General features: G+C 39.2%; 1 long non-coding RNA gene across 1 annotated transcript in view; it reads left to right on the forward strand.

Annotated features, from left to right (window-relative positions):
• The window catches only part of LOC103105717 (uncharacterized), a 39739-nt gene that overhangs the window by 14843 nt on the left and 6618 nt on the right, over positions 1-18278 (forward strand). Inside the window, exon 2 of the long non-coding RNA XR_467256.3 lies at positions 9829-9998. This is a non-coding gene — a long non-coding RNA (uncharacterized LOC103105717). The remainder of the gene's footprint in view (positions 1-9828; positions 9999-18278) is intronic.

Here is an 18278-nt window from a genome sequence, read left to right on the forward strand (position 1 = left end):
CCTTATAGGGGATAGGAATTGAACCTGTAACTTCATTGATTGAGGAAACTCACCTCCAGTGGAGTTTTGCACCAACTCTGAAACATCTCATAAGTGCCTAAGAACAGAGAGTTTAAATGAGTTGTCCAGAATCATACAACCAGAGGTAGGACTTGAACCAGATCTTTTCCTGCTGCCTCTGAGAGCAGTTCTATCTGTTGTACCACAAAGTGCTCTCTCTGTCTCTCTCTCCTCTTATACTTTGGTTATTTATGTAGCTATTATTTGTGTCTTGGATTTCCTACTAGATCATAAATTTCCTTAGGGTAGATACAGTACTATGCATTATCTTTGAATCCACAAAGACCTAGAATAAGATTTGAATAAACACTTTCTTTTTTTTAACTTAAAAAAAACTGCCTTAGTAATAACTCTAAGAAAGAAGGGCAAGGGCAAGGGTCCAATGCTAAGCCTGGTGCTCTAACCACCGTGCAACCTTGCTCCCTCTTTCACAAATATTTGTTGAAAGTTCAGAAGATGCTAGGGGGTGGATAGAGCTCTCGGGATGGAGTAAAAAATATCTGAGTTGAAATTCAGTCTCAGATATTTATTAGCTACATGACTCTGGAAAGTTACTTAACCCTGTTTGCCTCAGTTCATCTGTAGAAATGAGCTGGAGAAGAAAATGATAAACCACTCTAGTATATTTGCCAAGAAAACCCCAAATGGGGTTACAAAGAGTAGGACATGGCTAAATTAACTGAACAACAACAAAGGAGAAATTATGTTTAGATTCTAGCTATGCTCATAATTGTTATCCCTTAACAAGGAAGGAGATCCCCAAGTGCCTTTATTTCCCCTAGACTAACAATATTTAGGGAGGCAGTAACCCCTCTCTCTGAGGAGTTAGAGTCACCAGCTTCTCGCCCCAATCTACTTCTACCTCTCCTAGCAGAAGGGTGATAGGAGAAGACTAGGGATATCTGCTCATGCCTCCAGTTGAACCTCATCTGAGCTAGTGTGAAAATACATAACCTACATGGGCAATACTCCTATACAAATATACCCCTAGACATGTTACATTTGCTCTGAAAATTATGGCCTTAGAGTTTCCTTTGGACATTGAGAGGTAAATTGACTTGCCCAAGGTCACTCAACCAATATATGTCAGAGGTTAGACATGAACCTAGGTCTTCCTGGCTTTGAGGTCAACCCTTTCTCTGCTACTCTTCATATCTCTTGGCTACTGAGTTTGAATATCATCTTCCTGCCATTTATTCAGGACCCAGAGTCTCTCTTCCCACTTGTAAGCAGGATTTCAGAATTCTGAGTAAGATCAGTTGTAACTTCTGAACACTGAAGACAAGGCATGCTTCCACTACTTGGAAGGATGGTTTTTGTCTTTGAAGCCCCAATGACTTTCTCATGGGTGATAAAGGATAAGAAATGTTCTTTGAATTGAATTTGCTGCCTGCCCTAACTCCAACTGGCAGTAAAAGAAGATGATGCATGCCCTATAAAAAGTGGTGATTATTTTCCCCTTTGGTGTTCTCTTTTTCCCAATGTCCTTGTTCAATAACTGCTTCCCCAGAGTGGGAAAATGATACTATCATGTATATAACTTGGGACTTTTTCAAAAAAGCAGGTAATATGAAATGGAGGTTCACAATTTCCTATACAATCCTCATCCTGTCATTAGTGGTGTATATGAAAATATTCATTTTTGTGTTTCTGTTTAGAATTTAAAAAAGAAAATGGTATGATTCACTTTTTTATTCTTAAGGAACATTTTCTTTAAAGGCTAAAAAAATGGCTGATTTCTTTCTTCCCATTTAAAGAATTAGATTGGGGGCGTGTTTTGATGGTCTTGGGTTTGATTGCATTTAAAGGGGTAGTTACTTTTGCTCTTCTTACTGTAAATAGGCTGCTGCTATATTCTCTAATTCATGGTGAAATGCTACAGTATGGACCAGCAGAGAAAGGCCCACTTGTGGACCAGTTCCTACTATTGTCTTCGAAAACCTACTCCACATATGACTAGGAGAACAGCTGACACAATGAGTACAATATCATAATTGAAAACAACTTTATAAGACTTCAGAATTCCGATTAAGAGCAATTTTAACCTCTGAACACTGGAGACAAGACATGCTTCTACTTTTTGTCAGAATAGTAGTGGGCTGGAGGAATGGATTGAGACCTTCATTTACAGATGTAGCCAATGACAGATGTAGACAAGACATCTGGCATGAGTGAAGGAGAGGATGTGAATGGAAAATGATAGAAGTGGGAAAAAAGAAAAAACATTAAAAATACATAGAAAAAAGAGAAAGAAGTTCAGAAGAAAACAAAAAAAAAAACAATTTTGCTACTACCTTATTAAACAATAACATTTTTAGAAAGAACAGAAAGTTCATAATTTCATGTAAATTTCTTTGCTCTCCCTTCTAGACTGAAGTGATTGTGCTTGATGATGATTGCTAAGTTCATTATTTAAAAAGTAAATTCTTTTTAAACCCTAGGGGGAAAAAAGACAACCTACTCAAGGCCTATTCATTCTCGATGATCTTAGTATCATCACCTTTGAACACATAGGACAGCATACTCTGTCCATCACTTTAGTGAAGGGAAGAGGAAATGTGATGACCTCTGGGGTGTCTTGCTACTTGAAGAGCATATGTGGGAAGAAAGAGCTTTCAGTAGGTTAGAAAACCCCTTGTAGCTCTCTAAATATTTTGTATAATAGGCTTTTATATTAAGTACTCATCATAAACTATGAATTCTTCCTCCTCCTTAAAATGAAGGGACTGGACTAATGGAGGGGTCCAATGGAAAGAACACTGAATTTAGAGTCAAAGAACCTGGGTTTGGAGTCTATGAGCCAAGTTTACATTTCCTTTCAGGTATGCCATTCTATGGAAATGAGGCATATTTGAAAGAGCAGTGAACTCTATCAGGCATTGTGGGTTTGAATCTTGGGGACCCTTGATAGGCTACTTTTCCTACTCTGGACATTGTTTTCCTCATCTATAAAATGGCTCTTACATAAGGGCAGGATGTAAAGGTGAGTCATGATGATCTCCTTTTCTAGCATATCTGGCTACCTTAGCTTCACGTTTTAGTAGTTCAGTTCTTTTATCCTGGTGGGTACATCATCCATGGAAGTCATCAATTCCTACACCTCTTGTGCACCGTGGTTAAGAATATTCATAAATCATTGGGGCTAAAATCTCTCATCACTTGGTGACCAGTAATGAGCCTCTTCACATTCGATAATTGGGGCTCCAATTATCAATGGTACTAGTCAATTACCAAATTCCCCAATTATGATAGGCATGACTATAATGAATTAGACTGTTCTAGACTGTTCATTGGACAGACTCATCACCAGGTCTATACTAAAAGTTTTCTATCTTGGTAGGAATTTCCAGGGCTTACATTCCACTGACCTCTCTGATAATCAAAGATAATGAACATGGCTCACCTATCAAATCAGGACTTTCTGAGTGGAGAATTGTTTACTCCACACTATTACCCTTTTGCCCTTTGTTCTCCTCTTTCTCTGACTTACTTCCTCTACAGTATTTTCTCTTTAGGCTTCTCTGGAGCCTTCTCTACATGGCAATACCTGCTCACATCCCTGCTGCCATCTCTCATCTATCCTCATTAGTGGTAGCTAATGGCCTAACCATGACCCTGTAACTCTTTTCTTATTTTACTTTTAACATCCAGTATTTCCTTCTCTTTGTTCTGTGGATGAGATGCAACTTCCCCTCCCTTCAACTAATCTCCATTAAAATTCATGAAGCTGGATAATATGACATTTGCCATTTTTCTCACTCCAGCATCGGTGGTCTCTACTCTTGTTTCCCTTCTGTTCATTTTTATTTTCCCCTGAATGTTTCAGCTGAATGATCTTTCTTTCTTTTTTTTTTAACCCTTACCTTCTATTTTAAAATAGATATTCAGTTTTAGTTCTAAGGCAGAAGAGTGATAAGGGTTAGGCAATGGGAGTTAAGTGATTTGACCAGGATCAGAGCTAAGTATCTGAGACCAGATTTGAACCTTGGACCTCCCACCTCCAGGCCTGCTTCTCTCAATCCACTAAACCACCTCGGTGCCCCCATGATCTTTCTTTTTAACCAGTCTTATTTGACCTAGGTTGCCTTCTCCCCTCTGCCCTATTAGAGCAGTTGAAAGGTTATTGACTTTGGGGTCAAAAGAATTGGATTCATAGTCCTGCCTCAGTTAGATACTGCTTGTGTCATCTTCAACAATCATTTAACTTCCTTGAGCCTCAGTTCCCTCATCTATAAAATGGGAGTGTTGGTCTAAAAGACTGATGAGATCCACCACCTGCTCAAAATTGATGATCATAGCCCAATCATTCTTCAAGATGAATCTCAATGAGTCTTTAGCTTAATAAAAGATGAGGAGAGTCTAAATGCCATGACATTTAAAGAACTGAGGATGCACCCTGGAGAAGAAAAGACTGTAAAAATTAAATGATATCTCTAATAATAGACTTAGAGGGTGGGAGTACTAGGACTAAAACATGTTGGGCAGAATAAGTAAGTTGCACCCTAAAAAGTCAAGGAAACTATCCTTGAGACTTAATTGGTCTAAGGGACGAAGGGTCAAAGTCTTGATCCAGTTTCTTGGTTACCTAAGGCATGGAAAGTCTAGCCCATGAGGAGTCAGGCCCCTTCACCACTGCCCTACAAGCTCACACACTCTTCTGACCAGATGTCTTTTGGTGTAGAGAAAAAGAAAACTGTGTCTGCTATGTCCTTGCTGAATAGCCTTTCCATGCAACTGTTAAGTAAACTTTGTGTGTAAATGTTAGATAATGAGCGTTTCATTATATTTCATTCTCCAGCCTGAACCACTGGATCATTTTGAATCAGGCATACTCCAAAACAGGTGGAAAGGATAGCTACAAGGATAGTCTTAAGGCAGTAATATTAGCCTTATTTATATAACCCTAAAGGATGGAAATCTGGTCAAATAGCCAAAGTCAAAGAAAGGCCTGTTTTGGCTTAATTTAAAAGAGAATTTTCTCCATGAGAGACAGTGAGTTCCCCATTCACAGAGAGTTCTCCTCTGAGAAGATAGATGACTATTTGTCAAAGGTATAGGTAGGTAGTGAGATAGGTTGATGTGTTGGATGGAAAGGTTTGTAAACTTGTTTCACAATTTGGTATACCATACAAAGACTTGGCCGACAAGCCTGTGTAGGCCTGAGAAGCAGCTTGTAAATTGAAACACTATCTGACTAGTTTACAGCTTGTTAAACCACTAAATGAGGTTTCTTATCAAAGTAAAAGAGGAAGGAAGGAGGATCCAGGAAAGGAGTTCCTAAGCTATAAAACTGGATATTCCGCCCTCCTCTCAGGAAGCCTCCTTCAAGTTCTTAGGCTACCTTTCTCTACACCCTCTGTAAACCCCAACACTAGCTATATAATCTGATCTGGCTGGTCCTCCAAATTCCTGGTAGGGAAGTTAAAAGTTCATCAGATGTTTGACAGCTTGACCTCTTGGAGCAATCACCCTTCCCCGCCAAAGACCAATATGGCTGGGCTGTTTGCACAGACAGGGTTTTACTGGGTACTGGCAGCTCACTCTCTCAGTAGTCAGAAACTCTCAGGATACAGGATCTTATAGGAACCCAGGTAGAGACAGGGATGGACCAGATCTCAGGATCTCCAGGTAGCTGGAAAGAAGGAACCTCGGGCTCTCAGGGAATAAATAGGTAAGTCATCTTCCCTCTGGCTTAGACTGCCAATAAGAAGTTCTCTCTCCACTCCCCTGGAAGGACAGGAACAATAGATCTCCAACTGCCTCAGGTGTCCAATTTTATCCCTTCCCCAGATTCTGGAACAGCTTGTTCAGTTCTGTGCCTGTGACCAGATCCTCTTTTACAAACCTTTGCCATTAGCCTCTTTTGCAAAAGTCCTGCTTTCTTTCATTCTCTCTTACAATAGAAGAATAGAGGGAGCCCAATAGAACGTATTCTATGAGTTTGGGTGACTATTCTGATAGTAGTTTTAGCATCATAAAGGGCAGTTAGGGCTTGGAGTCAAAGAAGACTCTCCTTCCTGAGACACTTACTAGCTGTGTGATCCTGGGCAAGTTACTTAACCCCTTTTGCTTCAGTTTCCTCATCTGTAAAACAAGCTGGAGAAGAAAATGGCAAACCACTCTAGTATCTTTCCCATGAAAATCCCAAATGAGGTCACCAAGAGTTAGATGCAACTGAAACAAGAACACAATACCTGAAAACATTTCCATATCCCTTTCCCTCACTTTCTTCTACATGGTTTTCTTGTTTGAAGTGGAAGAAAGGTATCTTTCCAAATCTTTCAACTGCAATCAGAGAATCTTAGAGCTAGGAGCTTCTTTAGACATCATCTAGTTCAATTCTTTCATTTAAAGATGAGGAAACTGAGGACCATTGAAAGGAAGCTACTCTGCCAGGATCACAAAGCTAACTGGTGGCAGAGCCTCAGCTGGAGGTCAAATCAATTGGCACTGAGCCCCATCCTGGGCAACATGCTATAATCTGTTTACAGAGGCTCCACCCAGTGCTTTTAAATAGAAAGATCATGAACCAAAAAAGAGGGGGGGGGGACATCATTCTATTAAAACATAAATATTTCTGTTTATATCTTTAAAATGTTTGCTTCTAATGGGCTGTGCTTGAGTCTGTTTCTCGTAAGTATATGATGGCATTCCTTCTCCTACCTCTCAGTCCTCTATTCCTGGAAGACATCTTGTCCTCATCTGCACTTCAATGAATTCTTCACTTCCTTCTAGGCACAGCTCAAGGACCAATTTCTACCCCAAGCCCTTCCGGATCCTCTCAGCTGCTAGCTAGTGCCCTCCTCCACACTTTAAATACTTTGTGTTTATTTTGTGCCTAGTCTGTGTATTCTGTCTCTTCCAGTACAATATGAGCTCCATAAGGGCAGGAATTGTTCCATTTTTGTCCTTGTAGTCCCTTTTCCTCATCTGGTTCTTGAAACATTGTATGTCCTTAAGAATCACTTATTGCTAGATGAATCTGAAGTACACTATAGCAATCCTCTTTTGGAGTTTAATCTCCCCATTCTGGCTTTTCAGTTTCTTCCATAAAACATTCATACTTTGAAACCCTTAATGCCTCTGAATTAGCCAACTCTTAATTAGAATTTTGATTCTAGTTTCTATCTTCAAACTACAACTAGGAATTTTTTTTTCACCTTGACTAGAAACAGTTGGGGATTATGACCAAAGGGAGAACCTAGAGGTCAATCTGACTTCAGGTGTTGTTGGGGTATAAGAGGGAAAAAAACCATAAATCACCAAATATCTATCTCTCTGATCTATCTTTCTGTTTCTCTCTTCCTCTCACTTTTCTTTTATCTCTTTTGCCCTCTCTCTTCTTCTCTCCTTCCCCACATCTCTCCCCTCCCTTCTTCCTCCTTTCTCCCTCCTTCCTTTCTTCCCATTCTCCTCCATCTCTTCTTTCCTTTCTTCCTTCCTTTTCTCCTTTCTTGCCTTTCTCCTTCCCTCCCTTCTTTTTCTCACTCCATCTCTCCCTTTCTTTCTTTATTCTCTTCTTTCTTTCCCTTCTACCTCCCTCCCTTCTTTCTTTTCTCTCTCCCTCTTTCAGTTTCTTTCTTCCTTCCTCCCTTTCTCCCAGTCTCCCTCTTTTCCTTCCTTCCTTCCTTTTCCTTCCTTCCTTCCATTGGACATCTCAATTAGAGGTCAAATCTTTTGGCACTGATTCCCATATATATGTATATTTAATATGTGTGTATATACATATATAATTTTAAAAATAATGCAATGCAATGCTACCACCTAAATCTAAAAGAGTATCCTACTATATCTCTTCCAGTATATATCATCCCTTCTTTTATTGATTTAAGCACAGAGTCACCGGTCAGGCCTGAGGATTACACATTAACCTGAAAATCTGTGCTGAGCAATTACATGTTTTGAAATCTGTTCAGCTGTTCAAGCCCTGCCCTATGGGCCCACACCCCTTTGATTCCATCACTTCCTAAGTCCAATAAGAAAATATTATCCTTTCATAGGCAGAAAAAATCTCTTAATTTTTTACAAATACTTCTGGCCTTTACAGAGGTCCACAGGTGTATAACTTGAGCCTTTGATTAACAAGACTTCCTGTGCTATAACTTTTGCATATTTGAGTCACAGAAATGTCAGACAATAACTCAACTCATTTCCCTGTCATTCTGTAAACAAGTATTGAATACCTCTGGAGGTGTGGCCAGGTACTCTGTAGGGAATAGTTCACTGCTATTTTTCCACTCACTATTGTAGGGAATGTTGTTGAGACTCCTTAAATTGGCATTCAAGGCTCTTCAATCTACTTTGAATCTTTAATTACACTACCGATCTCTACACACTTTATACTGTGACCAAAATGGAATACTTTTATTGTATATGCTTTCCTTTCTCTCTTTATACACTCTGTTACAATCCAGCTTCTAACTTTGTCATTCCACTGAAACTTCTGAAACTTCTGTCTCCAAGTCTTCTTCCTTCCTTCCTTCCTTCCTTCCTTCCTTCCTTCCTTCCTTCCTTCCTTCCTTCCTTCCTTCCTTCCTTCCTTCCTTCTGTAAGCAGGAAATGATAATTCAAGATCAGATCTACCAATGTCCTCCCTTCACCCTCCCTGTCCTACCTCCCTCTTCCCTTCCTCTCCCTCAGCTTAGTTGATTTTTCTGTGAGGAGCACTGAAGTCAGCTCAAAGTGAGTATCTTGGTATATCAAACAAAGCACTCTCTCTCTTTTCTAAGGTTAAGTAAGGGGGTTTATTTGGGAGAAGGGGAAAGGTAAGAAGTTGAAGGGAGAGAGGGTTTGAGGTTTCCCTAATACTAAAACAATTCCTAAGTTGGAGGATGGTGGAATAGAGTTCAGATTTGGGAAAATGGTCAACAGTTTGAAGATTCGGTCACTGTAGTCTAGTAGAGAGAAACCAGAGGGCAGGACTTTTATCCTTCCTCCTTTCTGTCCCAAGGGCAAGAGACCAAGTTTTTCAGTTTGCCTCTTCCTTTTTCAATGATCCTTCCTGGTCCCCATTCTATTTAGAATGTCCATCTTGATTGACAACTTCTGCAGTTCTGGCTTCTCCAGCTCTGCAGCAGACTTTTCCCATTTTTTCTCCTCTACATTACACTTCCTTTCTTCTTTCTTTCTTTCCTTCCTTCCTTCCTTCCTTTCTTTCTTCCCTCCTTTCTTCCTTCCTGGCTTAGTAACAACTCTAAGAGAGCATGACAAGGGTAGGGAAGTAAGGCTAAAAAGACTTGCCCAGAGTCACATAGCTAGGAAGTATCTGAAACCAGATTTGAAGCCAGGTCCTTCTTGATTTCAGGCCTGGTGCTCTATCCACAGTGCAACCTGGCTGCCCCTCAGTAAAACACTTTTTGAAATAGACAAAAGGAAAAGTGCAGAAGGGACTACAAACTAATTACTTTTCCTGATTCTATATATGTTTAGCTCAGCATTTGGGCAGGTTGGGTATGATGCCCTCATATGTGTGACTCAGTGCTGAAGGACAAAGGAACCTTGAGATGATAAAGCCCTTGAGGCAACGACTCTGTGGGTTTCTAATACAGGATGACCACTGAGGCTCGTTCTCTTCATTTCATTCCCTAGATGGTACCATGAAACTCTGTGACTTCCATTGAGGGATGGAGAAATGGGCTGGCTTTTCTCCATCCCAGGATCATGGCAACCATTCTCATGTGAGAGCCAGAGTAGATGAACTTCACTAAGCCAGCATGTGCCTGGGCCCTAGCTGCTTCTCCAACTTTATCTATTTCTTTTCCTTAAAAGTGATTGAACACTAGCTTCAAAATGGACATATCCTGACTTGGAGGTTATTTTGTGGGTTCGAGAGTGTCCATCTGGCACAGGTGACTGATGGTGAGGGGAGTTTCATCACCAAAGAAGAGGACCACCAGCAAGGGGATGACTAAGAACTGCTTGGACAGTGCAGAGGCGAGGTGAGATGTTACCTTGAGAATTCAGTGTTCCCACAAACAGTATTCTTGGGTTCATGTCCTGAATTTGAAGTACCAGGCTCCTTAATAATAGTTATATGTTAAATTATAACATTTCATTTTGTTATACTAGCGATGTCTATTGTGAGACTTTTGTAACTTTTAGCATTTTTTGTTGTGTGTAGAAAATAAATACTTCTTCAATAACTGATTCATACTGTGAATTGAGTACCTTTTTTGTGAGCCACAACTTAAGCAATTTTCCCCTCTCAGTTGCTTGTGTGGGGTTATAACAAGCCAAAGAAAAGGGACCCAAGTCCCCTCACAGAGACTTAGAAAAATTAGAGATACTACTTGTAACTTTGGAGAGAGAAGTTTCAGTGAAATGATGACATCAGAAGTCAGATTGTAACAAAGTGAACAAAGAGAAGAAGGAAAGCAGATACAATAAAAGTATTCCATTTTGGCCACATTGTAAAGTAGGTGGTGTTTGGTGGTATAATTAAAGAAGTCCGTCAAAAAGCCTTGAATACCAGTTTAAGGAGTCTCTATTCTTCCCTACAACAGTGAGTAGGAAAATGGACTGAATTAACAAGCCTTCTTAATGAAGGTCAAGGCTACGCTAGGACTGAAACCATTTAGAACACAGGTATGAGTCCCCAAAGGAGGGGGCTTTTAAGGAGAGGGAAGTGGCAATCCCTTAAGCCTTCTTCTCTTCTCTGCCATAGTGATTCATTCAAGTTAACAAAAGTTCACAGTTTTTTTAAATAATCTTTTTTCTAGTTATTCTTGGTATGTTGAAATGTTTGTTTATTGATAACTTGTTTGCAATAAGAAGAGTGTTTTCCCCCAAAGTCTGTGAAATTAATTGAAGAATGTAACTTAATTGTATTGTTATTTAGTTGTTTTCAGTCATATCTGACTCTGTATGTCCCCTTTTGAGGTTTTCTTAGCAAAGATACTAGTTTCTTCCCCCTTTCTTCTCCAGCTCATTTTACAGGTGAAGAAACCGAGGCAAACAGGGTTAAGTGAGTTCAAAGTCACAGGACTGGTAAAATATCTGAGTCCAGATTTTAACTTAGGTCTTCCCAACTCCAGGCCCAGCACTCTTTGCTGCACCATCTAGCTGTTGAAAAGGAATGAAGGCCCGGTTTAAACTAGTCATAGGAAGATGGAAGAAGGGATGGAATTTCAATGAAAGAATGGATAAGATTTAGTGACTATATCTAGAGAATAAAAGAAAAGGAAAAGGAAAAGCTGATTTAGACTGAGAAAGTATCTTAATGATTATCTCATAGTCCAGCTTTTATTTTATGTGAGAAAACTAAATTGTGAAACAAAAAAGCAACTTAGAATCCTAAAGCTAAATCTGAAAGTGACAGAGGAGGTCATTTCACACAGCTCTGTCATTTTACAGAGGAGAGTGACTTGTCCAAGGTCACAAATGTAGAAAGTATCAAAGGAGGGGATAAAACCAGAGATTGGAAGACTCTCGGGTCTCTTTCCATTGCTTCTGACCAAAGTCACCCAAAGATTAAATAGCCAAGCAAAGGATCCAAATGCAGAAGACTAGAAGAAACTTCAGAGGTCATCTCTTCTAGCCATTTAGTTTTACATTTGAGGAAACTCAATTTTATTTTCTTTAAACCATGTAAACTTAGTTTAATTCCATTTAATTTTACCAAAGAGGTAAGACCCAGAGAGATTAAGTAACTTGTTCAAAGTCCCAAAGGACTAGGAATGAGATGTGGAATTTGAACCCAGGTCCTCTGTCTTCAGAATCAGGTTGCACATGACCTGGAGTGCCCATATCCACACAAAGGCATAAGGGAAATGCAAACGCCATTTGATTACTCATTTTAAGAGGCGATAAAAGCCAAATCCACTCTGGAAGCATAAATATGTAAGACCCTCAGAGCAACTCTCTAGGTGGCTATTAACTAAAATATGAGGAGTTTTAAGAATGTAATTCTAAAATCCTACAGCTAGACTACTGACAACATGGAACTTTCATTCATTCATTCATTTTTGGTTAAGGAAAACTCAGTAAATACAGTCTCTTGATCTTGAGCTAAATGGGGGTTAAGAAGGGAAATAGTGTCAGGTCTAGAGTAAGAAGGACATGGAATCAAATCTGGCCTCAGATATTTCCTACCTGTGTGACCTGGGCAAGTTACTTAGCCCCAATTGCTTAGACCTTGCCACTCTTCTGTCTTAGAAATTATACTAAGACAGTGTTTTTTTTTTTTAAAGGGAAATATTTTAGGTGATCACTTTGACGGTTACCTAAAGATGGTCTAGTAACAAGTTCTCTTGATTCCAAGTCTCAGGATCTTTTTATTACATTGCAATGACTAGAAATATTTTAATCTGGTTACCTGAGAGAATAGCCATGAATTTGAGGAAGAGAAATTGCAGAAAGGCAACTGGGTTAGGAAGGAATATAACACATTTACTGAGCTGGGGACATTTTTTTTTAAACCCTTACCTTCCATCTTGGAATACTGTGTATTGGTTCCAAGGCAAAAGAGTGGTAAGGGCTACGCAATGAGGGTCAAGTGACTTGCCCAAGGTCACACAGCTGGGAAATGTCTGAGGTCACATTTGAACCCAGGACCTCACGTCTCTAGGCCTGGCTCTCAATCCACTGAGCTACCCAGCTGCCCCCCAGACATATTTAATTAGAAGTGAGATCTGTAAGTGAAAATTCCTCAGAGGCAGTTGGAGATGTACTCCTGAAACTTGTATAGGAGAGAGGAGCTAGAGAAAAAGCTCTGAAAATTTTTTTGCAAAGAAAGAAAAACAAGGAGCCTGGGAATATAGCATCTCTTCACCAAGGAAAGGTGTAAAGAAAATATCAGTGTTAATGGGCAGGAGAAGCAGTGTGACCCAGTAGAAAGAGCAATGTCCTGAGTCAGGAGACCTTAATTCATGGAAATTTAAGGGATGCCCTTCAATTGGGGAATGACTGAACAAATTGTTGTATATAATGGTGGTGGAATCCTATTGTGCTGTAAGGAATGATAAATTGGATGATTTCAGAAAGAGCTGGAAAGACCTTTATGGACTGATGCAAAGTGAAACAAGCAGAACCAGGAGAACATTGTACACAGTGACAGCAATATTGTGGAATGATCAACTGTGATAGATTTCACTTTTATTGGCAATGCAATGATCTGGGACAATTCTGAAGGATTTATGACAATGCTATCCACCTCCAGAGAAAGAACTGTTGGAGTTGGAATGCAGATCAAAGTATACTGTCTTTTATATTAGTTTATTAACAGTTTTATTTTGTCTTTTTGGTTTAAAACAGCTTTGGTTATTCTCTTACAACAATGATCAATATGGAAATATGTTTTGCATGATAATACATGTAAAATCTAGATCAAATTACTTGCCATCTCCAGGAAAAGGGAGGGGAAACAATTTGAATTTATAATTTTGGAAAACATTTATGGAAAATTGTTATTACATGTAATTGGAAAAATAAAATATCTTTGAATAGAAGACTAATTCAGATCCTACCTCTGACACTACTTATGTGACACTACTCCTGTGAAGGAGTCACATAGCTTTCCAAAACCTCAGTTTTCTTGTATAAAAAATGAAAAGTTGGATTAAAAGATGTCCTTAGAGATCCCTTCTGGTGCCATGATCTACTATTCTGAACCATCCTTCCCCATTTGCCCTCTCCTTTAAGTAAATATTATTAAAAATAAGGGCATTTTTAGGGGATGCCCATCAATTGGGGAATGGCTGAGCAAATTGTGGTATATGTTGGTGATGGAATACTATTGTGCTAAAAGGAATAATAAAGTGGAGGAGTTCCATGGAGACTGGAACAACCTCCAGGAAGTGATGCAGAGCGAGAGGAGCAGAACCAGGAGAACATTGTACACAGAGACTAATACACTGTGGTATAATCGAACGTAATGGACATCTCCATTAATGGCGGTGTAATGGCCCTGAACAATTTGCAGGGATCCAGGAGAAAAAAAACACTATTCATAAGCAAAGGATAAACTATGGGAGTGGAAACACCGAGGAAAAGCAACTGCCTGAATACAGCGGTTGAGGGGACATGACAGAGGAGAGACTCTAAAAGAACACTCTAATGCAAATATTATCAACAAAGCAATGGGTTCAAATCAAGAAAACATCTAATGCCCAGTGGATTTACGTGTCGGCTATGGGGGGTGGGGGGAGGAAAAGAAAATGATCTATGTCTTTAACGAATAATGCTTGGAAATGATCAAATAAAATGTATTTAAAAAAAAATAAGGGCATTTTTATAACATCAGCCTTTGAATCTCAGAGTTGCAAAGGGATTAAGTGTTAAGTAGAACTACACTACTGTCTTCCCATTGTGCAAACAGCTACTCTAAGGTTAACTGAAGTGCCTACATGGTACAATGGATATAGTGGTGGACCTAAAGGAAAATCTGAGTTCAAATCTTAACCCAGATATTGACTAGCTGTGTGGCCCTGGATCAATCACTGTCTGACTCCTAGGATTATTGTAAAACTAAAATGAAATAATAATTGAATAATTATTTTAAAATCTTATTTGTTGTTGTAAAACATTAGCCATTATAATTAACTGATGATAAATAACCCATGACAGATACACAGATTATTCTGTATATTTCTTGTTCATAAGTAGTTAGTTTTATTCTGTCTTCTCCATTTAAACCTTGAGTTTCTTGGGAGTAGGAACTGTTTAGTCACTCTTCATATCTTCAGTGCTTAAAGGCTCAGTGATTGACACATAGTGGGTCCTTAATTAATGCTATTTGACTCTTTCATTCTTTTTCCTTATCTGTATAATAAGGATACTAATAGCATCTTTCTCCTATGGTTATTGTAAAGATAAGATGAAATAATAATGTAAAATGCTTTTTAAACCTTAAAGCACCATATACATGTAAGGCATTATTATTATTATCATCTGGTGATAAGTGGTATCAGCATTCTCCCTGAGAAAGAGAGAGAGAGAGAGAGAGAGAGAGAGAGAGAGAGAGAGAGAGAGAGAGAGAGCATTAATAAGTGCTCATTCTTTGCCAGTATTGTACTAAGCACTGAGAAGTAAAAACAAGCATGCCAGATAGTCCTGCCCTCAAGGAACTTACATTCTAAAGGGAAAATCAAAGTATGAGCAAATTTGTACACATACGAGAAATAGAATATATGAAGATATCCTTAAAAGGAAAGGCAGATAATGTCATTCAGGTGTCTTCGACTTAATTTTCTTTGTTATGAGATGGTTCCATTTAAGGAAGAAGAGTGTCATTTCCAGAAGTGACTATGACTTAAAAACAAAATGCATCAAAGATTATGGGAAGATGGTGGCATGTTAGAACCTAATTGAGCCTAGATCCCTTACAAATACAAATCCTTTAGTAAAATTCTAGAAATATACTGAAAGGAACCAAAGAATCAAGAAAAACTATGTAAAAATGATGGTTCCTTGAGTAAAAATAAAGGTTCTCTCCACTGATTGTGATGGTGTATCAGTGGAGTTTGGAGAGAGTTTCTGAAGGATCAGTATACAAGAGAGAGAGCCAAAGCTAAATTGGAGCTAGCTTCTGTCTTCCTCTCTCTTCCTGAGGGAGGTAGTTGTCAGATGCAGCACTGGGTTCCCTTAGGAAATGGCTGATGGGGAATTGAAGACAGGTTTCCCCTATCAACTAAACTTAAGGATGTCCTCAGTTCTCCCACAGAAAGGATCTAGAGGCAAACCCCAGCAGGGGCTTTGCCTCAGAGGGGATTGACTCAGATGACTCTCTATTGTTCTTGAATCATATACCCTTTCAAGACTATATCAAGAGGCTTATCAAATATGACTGCTTTATAAGGTTTTAATGGAGGATCTTTAGGTAAACTGGGTGAAGGAAAGTGGAGATTGGTCACCCTAATGTTTCCTATTCAGTCCTTGGCCTGAATAGCGTGATATCACACATTCAAGTTTCTCCTACCCATATACCCAACTAAACAATCCCACTATTAATTTATGTATCTGTCTAGCCTAAAGAAAGTACAAGGAAACAGGTGCTAGGAGAAAGGAAACAGATGCTAGGAGATTGGAAGGGCAAGGGAGCTGGGCACTCTCCCCCAAGAGTCCACAGCCCCCTTTTGGGTTTGAGATATCTTCTTCTCAGTTAAGAGGTGGTTAGAGAAATCAGATTGAAGAAGGATCTCTAGGGAGCTTGAATGTAGGAACCAGATTGTCTCAGGTGGCTTTCAATGAAATCCCCAGCCTCAGAACAAGGACTCAGCTCTGAAGTCCCCCAATTCCATCCAGATCTTTCTTAGGTCATTTTCCTTCCCAAAATCCTTGGCTCTCCAACTGACACTTTCTCTCAGCCTGACGTCAGGATTCCAGAAATCCTCCCATGCACCCATCCTTACAACTAGGAAGAATCATCTCCTCCATCCAGACCAGGATTGCACATAAAAGATTGTCATAATCTTTTAGCAGTCTTGATTGGAAATAAGCCAGAATATGCAACAAAGTATGAAGCAACTCAGTTCCACATCAGGACATAGGGCCATCTCAAGGTGATCCAGGGGCCCAATCACTATAGGAGACTAGGCCATAACATCTCCCAGCATGGGACAATCCAGGAGCCCAGCCATTGAGGAAGAAAGGGCCAGAATAGCATCCAAATAGTTAGGTCCTGATCAACAGTAAGAAACAAGGCTGGAAAATTCCTGCAGAAGGCAGGGCCTCCCCAGAGTCAATGTACTCAAGGTAAAGATAGGCCTATCCACTCACATCATTTCTGATTATGCTATTGGAATGTGACCTAAGCATAAGCCTCCAATCAAGAAATTGAGGCTGGATGAGGAATTATGCCCAAAGAGCTATAAAAGAATGTATGTCCTTTGATCCTACAATACGACTACTAGGTTTGTATCTCAAAGAGATGTTAAAAAAAAATGAGAAAGGTTCTGTTTATACAAAAATATTTAGAGCTGTGCTTTTCATGGTGGCAAAAAAAATGGAAACTGAGAGGGTAACCATCAATTGGGGAATGGCTGAACAAATTGAACTGATGTGGAGTGAAATAAGCAGAACCAGGAGAACATTATACACAGCAACTGAAACATTGTGGGATGATCAAATGTAATAGACTTTGCTACTAATAACAATGCAATGGTTCAGGACAATTCTCTCTCGCTCTTTTTTTTTAAAATTAAAACATTTTATTTAATTAATTAATTTAGAATATTTTTCTTTGTTATATGATTCATTTTCTTTCCCACCCCTCCTCACCCCCCCCCCATAGCCGACGCACAATTCCACTGGGTTCTACATGTATCATTGATCAAGACCTATTTCCATATTATTGATAATTGCACTAGGGTGGTCATTTAGAGTCTACATCCCCAATCATATCCCCATCAGACCATGTGATCAGGCAGTTGTTTTTCTTCTGTATCTCCCCCTCTGGGGAACTTATGAGAAAGAACGCTATCCACATTCAGGGGAAGAACTGTGGAAGTAGAAATCCAGAAGAAAACACATGATTTATCACTATATGGGTGTAGGATTTGGGATTTGAGTTTTAAAAGATTATTCTATTATAAAAATGAATAATATGGAAATAGGATTTGAATGATAATGTATCCCTGTGAATTTGAATGATAATGTACCCCTGTGAAATTGCTTGTCAGCTCTGGGAGGGGGGATGGAGGAGGGAAGGGAGATAACAAGAATCATGTAACCATGGGGAAAAATTAAAAAATCAAATAAACTTTAAAAAAAAAACTGAAGCTGGAAATATGAGTAAACAGATGAAAACACAAGTAAACAGACCAAGGTCTGAGAGAAGCCCAGGCAATAAACCCAGAAGAAGAGAATAACTGCACTTCCAGTCAAAATTGAGCCTCAGAGGCTCATCATAGCCCAAAGGCCTATAAGTATATCTAGATAAAATGAAACAAGATAACTCAAAATGTAATAAATCTGGAGAAAAGAAATTGATACCTTGGAACAATCAGTGGTAAACCTTACCTTGGTTTGTAGGAATGTACCTAGGAATGTAACCCTCAATGGACAGAGCACTTCCTAGCTGTGTGAACTTGGGCAAGTCACATAACCCCAATTGCCTAGCCCTCACCACTCTTCTGCTTTAAAGTCAATACTGGTTCTAAGACAGAAGGTAAGGGTCTAAAAAATAAGAATAAAAAAATCAAATCAAAGGATTGAAAAAAAAAAGGAAAATTTAAGAAATATTTTTTAAAAAACTGATCTGGAAAACATATCAAGTAAAGATA

This window comes from Monodelphis domestica, chromosome 4 (genome assembly GCF_027887165.1).
Source record: "Monodelphis domestica isolate mMonDom1 chromosome 4, mMonDom1.pri, whole genome shotgun sequence".
Taxonomy (NCBI): domain Eukaryota; kingdom Metazoa; phylum Chordata; class Mammalia; order Didelphimorphia; family Didelphidae; genus Monodelphis; species Monodelphis domestica.